Below are 5,672 nucleotides of genomic sequence, written 5' to 3'. Positions count from 1 at the left end.
GAGGGATCAATCTTAGAGAAGAGATACATCCCATTGGATATCTCCCTCCGATCCTTCAAAGCTTCCTAGGAGGTGTCTAATATGGGTTTGACTTTGGCCTTGTCAATTAACCTCATGCTCTTCAGATTCTTGGTATTTAGAGGCTTCCCCACATCCACCGTGACGTCTTCCGTCATATTGAGAGAGATGAGGTGGTCCACCAACCCATTCTCTATCATAACATCAAAAATTAATCTTCCCAGTGAGATGTAATTTTTAGGCTTCATGTTGTTTTTGGTATCTCTGATGGAGTCCTTCAGATACTTGAAGAGGAAGGAGGGAAGGTTCAGCTTCAGCTCTTTATGTAGACAGTACAAAATGCATTTCTGGTCTGTATTGATGTAGTCAGAGGAGCTGGAAGCAGGACAATGATGGATTGTACCCAGAATGATCTTTAACCAAACTTTCAGATTTTGGTGAAGTTATTTGTTCTTAAAAGTTCTCCCTTCTGGGTTCTGAGTGAAAATGGTAGGGATAACTTCCTGGGACATATACTTTCCCATAGGGTTGATGTTGTATATCCTTCTTCCCCATACTGTTTCCATGTCCAGAAGCTTGGCAATTGACTTCTCTGTGATCATTTTCTTGACGCATATAATGTAAGATACGATGCAGTGATCATCACAGTCAACGAACCTCCATAATTCCTTCACCAAGAGTGTCTAGACTGGACCATAGAGATGTTTGAAGTAGTTTTCCCACCCTTGGTTTTCCAGATCTTTAGTTAGATCCATGCCATTCTTCTTGAGGTTATCGAAATCAACCAAAAGTTCACACAATACTTCTAGTTTCTCAAATGGTGTGGCAAGATTGATGTGAGGAGGATGATCAAGAACATGAGGTTCTCGATATGAGGTTGTTGAAGGCGTAACAGTTTGGGTTGTAACTTGTTGTGGAGCTTCAACCTGTTGCTTAACAGTGTGCATTTCTTGTGAGTATTTGAATACCTTTTGTTGTTGAGGATCCATGTTGTTGTTGTTGAAGTAGATGAAGTTGCAAGAAGTTGAAATTACAAAGAAATGAGAACAATGGTTTGTGTAAGTTGTGAAAGTGAAAAGTGTGAGTGTGGTAATCATGGTAATATATATACAAGTTCAAAACACATGCAAAACGACGATGTTAGGTTAAAGAGGGGACAAAAGTAATTACAGTTGTTGAAATATGAGTTGACAGGCATGGGGAGAATTAAATGCAACTAATGTTGATTGTTTAATCTCAAAAATATGCACACTGCTCGAGGGGGTCTCAACAATTTGGCTCTTGAGTTATGAATTAGACAATTGTCTAGAAGATCTAAGGTCACACGTTTGAAAGACCACGTGTTTATGTTTCTGGAGTCAAGAAAAGTAACAGGTTTCTGACACAAAGGGTTTCTAATCCAGATAACATCTAACTTGTAGAAGTATCAGAACCAAAAATGCATGAACAACATATGTTTAAATTAGAGTCTATTTCAACATTAGAGAGAAGAGGCATATGTTTTGATTCATTATGGGTAATCTGCCATATTTAAATGTTTCAGAATAAAAAGAAATATATCTTTATCTAAGGATTTTGTAAAGATATCAGTCCATTGAGGGTCTGTATCTATGAATTTTAAAATGATTATCCTTTTCTGAATATAGTCTCTGATAAAATGATGTTTAATTTCGATGTGCTTCGCTTTGGAATGTAAAATTGGATTCTTACTTAAACATATAGCAGCAATATTGTCACAAAAGATAGGGATGTTACTCTCATAAATTTGAAAGTCCTCAGGCTGATTCTTCATCTAGAGCATCTGAGTGTTGCACAATGAGGCTGAAATGTATTACACTTCTGCAGTTGACAGTGCAATGGTTAATTGTCTTTTACTTGCCTATGAGATGAGGTTTCCTCCCAGAAACTGACAATTCCCAGATGTGGTTTTGTGTTCCAACCCATCTCCGGTGTAATCTGCATCACAATACCCAGAAAGCCTATACTCTGATGTTTTCTTATACATTAGGCCTATGTTAGGGGTTTCTTTCAGATACCTAAGGATTCTCTTAACAACGGTTAAGTGAGATTCCATTGGATCTGAATAATATATCTGGACGTGTAGCAGTCAGATAGAGGAGAGAACCTATCATGCCATGATAGAGTTTTTGACAAACCTTTTGACTTACCTTTTCTTTCTCCAGAATGTGAGTAGGATACATATAAGTCTTGGCTGGTTTGCTTTATGACATGTCGAATTTCTTCAGAATATCTTTTATGTATTTGCTTTGATATATGTACGTAGCTTCTGAAGTTTTGTTGATTTGAATCCCTAGAAAGAACTTTAGTTCTTGCATCAGACTCATCTCAAATTCTACCTGCATTAACTCAGAAAATTCTTGGCAAACAGAGGGGTTAGCAGAATCAAATATTATGTTATCAACGTATATTTGACAAATCATAAGATCATTTTTGATGTTTTTATAGAAGAGATTGGAGTCCACCTTGCCTTTGATAAAGTCATTCTCCAAAAGGAATGAACTGAGTCTTTCATACCAAGCTTTGGGAGCTTGTTTCATACCATAAAGAGATTTTTTTAGTTTAAAAACATGTTCTGGAAGTTTTGAGTTTTAAAAACCAGGAGGTTGATGGACATACACCTCTTCAAAAATATAACCATTCATAAATGCGCTTTTGACATCCATCTGATAATTTAATGGAATAATTTACAGCAAAAGATACAAGGAAACGAATAGATTCTAACCTTGCAACTGGAGCAACGGTTTCATTATATTTAATACCTTCCTGTTGATTATAACTTTGTGCCCTCAGTCGTGCTTTGTTTCTGACCACTTCACCCTTTTCATTTTGTTTGTTTTTGTAAATCCATTTGGTTCCAATCACATGGGTTCCTTTGGGTCTTGGTACAAGATCCCAAACATCATTCTTGTCAAACTGATCAAGTTCTTCTTTCATTTCCATAATCCATTCTTTGTCTTGAAGAAATTCTTCACAAGATGTTGGATATATCAGAGATACTAGTCCCAAAAGTGTTTCTTCATAAACTTTGAATGTTGATCTTGTTCTAACAGGTTCATTCTTGTTTCCCATAATTAGTTTTTTAGAAACATTTTGTCTATTTCTTGGTCTTTTCTGATTAACTGTGACTTTAGGTGCTTCTGACGTTTATTTTTCTGCTTCGTCAAATTCTTTGGTCTTTTCGTCAGAACCTGCAAGTGTTTTCTCCAAACCTGCAAAGTTCTCAATTAGCTTTGACTTTTCAGAGTCAAGCTTGTCATCAAATATGACATGTATTGATTCTTCCACAATTTGTGTTTATGTATTATATACTCTATATCCTTTGGAACGTTCTCAGTATCTCAACATAATACACTTCTGTGCCTTAAAGTCAAACTTGTTCATATTATCTTTAGTATTCAGAATAAAACAAGAAAATCCAAAAGGATGAAAATAAGAAATGTTGGGTTTTCTTCCCTTGCACAGTTCATAAGGAGTCTTTTTTAGAATAGGTCTGATAGAGATTCTATTCTGAATGTAACATGTTGTATTCACAACTTCAACCCAAAAGTGCTTAGCCACATTAGTTTCATTGATCATGGTTCTGGTCATTTCTTGGAGAGTCCTATTCATTCTTTCTACAACTCCATTTTATTGTGGAGTTCTAGGATAGGAGAAATCATGGGATGTTCCATTAGAGTCAAAAAGTTCTTCAAACAATTTGTTTTCAAATTCTCCACCATGATCACTTCTGACTTTGATGATCTTAGAGTCAAATTCATTTTGCACTTTTTAACAGAAGCTAGTGAACACAAAATGTGACTCATTCTTGTTCCTGAAGAATTTTAACCATGTCCAACGACTATAATCATCACCAATGACAAGTCCATACTTCTTACCATTGATTGACACTGTCTTAATAGGTCTAAATAGGTCAATATGTAGAAGTTTCAGAGGCCTAGAGGTAGAAATAACACTTTTAATTTTGAAAGTTGTTTTAGAAACTTTTCCTTTGTGACATGCTTCACAAAGAGCATCTGAAGAAAACTTCAGCTTGGGTAGGCCTCTGACTAACTCAAGTTTATTTAGCTGAGAAATCCTCCTCAAGCTAATGTGACCCAAACGTCTATGCCACACCCATTACTCTTTATTTATAGACATTAAACATTTTAAGTTTTGATTTTTCAAATCTGAAAGCTTTATTTTGTAAATGTTGTTCTTCCTCTTTCCAGTGAAAAGGACTGTGCCATTTTTCTGATTGACACCTTTGTACATTTTTTTATTAAAGATTATATCATAACTGTTATCACTTAATTGACTTATGGATAATAAGTTATGCATTAATCCCTCAACATAGAGGACATCATAAATAGAGGGAAGAGATCAATTACCAACTGTTCTAAATCCTCTGATTCTTCCTTTCTGATTTCCTCCAAAGCCTACGAAGCCAACATCTTTAAGTTCTAGGTTTTGGAACATATGCTTTCTTCCTGTCATGTTTCACGAGCATCCAGAGTCCAGGTGCCATGATTGGTGTTTTAACTCTGATGCACATGATATCTGCTATATATATTATTTTATCTTTTGGTACCCATAATTTTTTGGGTCCTTTAGGACTAGTTCTCCCAGAGTTTCTGAAAACTTTGGGTTTTCTAGCATTATTAAACTTTCGTATTTGTGCAAGTGTATAATGATAAGAAAAAGGAGATTTATATTTGTTTTCTATATAGGCAAGAAATTCACTAATTGTGAGTCCCGATATTCCATGCTAGAAAAAACTTATTGTGCTCTGACTTGGGCTACCAAGCGTTTCCGTCTATGATGAATCACACAACTTGGTTGATATCCGAGATGGATTTGATTAACTATACCTTTGAAAAACCTGCATTGACTAGAAGAATTGTTTGTTGGCAGATGCTCTTGTCCGAATATGACATTGAGTTTCACACCTTGAAAGCTATCAAAGGAAGTGTCTTGGCCGATCATTTAGCTCATCGGCCAGTCGACGATTATGAGTCTATAAATTTTGAATTCCCAGATGAAGATGTGATGTACTTAAAAGCCAAAGATTGCAATGAACCACTGCCAAATGAAGGGCCAGAGTCAGGTTCTCAATGGGGTTTAATATTTTATGAAGCAGTTAATGCTTATGGTAATGGTATTGGGGCAATAATCATCACTCCTCATGGCTTATATATCCCTTTTACTGCAAGATTAACATTCAAGTGTGTCGCATCCGCGAAAAAACAACCGGTGGGCTGAAATAAAAACACAACACAGAGCCGCCACTGCGCGTTATTTATCCCAAGATAGGGAAAGGAAACGCTCAGAGAAACCTGGAAAGGAAATGGTCTTGCGACCAAAGAGAAAGGGTAAGAGAGTCGGTTACGCAAGGGGAAGGTATTAGCACCCCTCACGTTCGTCGTACTCGACGGGATCCACGCTCTAAGAAAAGAAAAGGTTGCTAAAACATCACACACACACACAAGGAACACAGGTGGGGTTAAGGGGAAAAGAGCTCGATAAGACATCGCATCTTATGCCTACGTATCTCGTCTGGAACGAGAATCAGAGCTGCCGTAGTTCGGCTCACGCACGCCAAACAAGACACACCGGCAAACATGGAGCCTGAATGCCAATCACTGGACTTACATCAG

Source organism: Lathyrus oleraceus, chromosome 4, assembly GCF_024323335.1.
Source record: "Lathyrus oleraceus cultivar Zhongwan6 chromosome 4, CAAS_Psat_ZW6_1.0, whole genome shotgun sequence".
In the NCBI taxonomy this organism is placed as follows: Eukaryota; Viridiplantae; Streptophyta; class Magnoliopsida; order Fabales; family Fabaceae; genus Lathyrus; species Lathyrus oleraceus.
Note: the sequence above shows the minus strand (reverse complement) of the source record.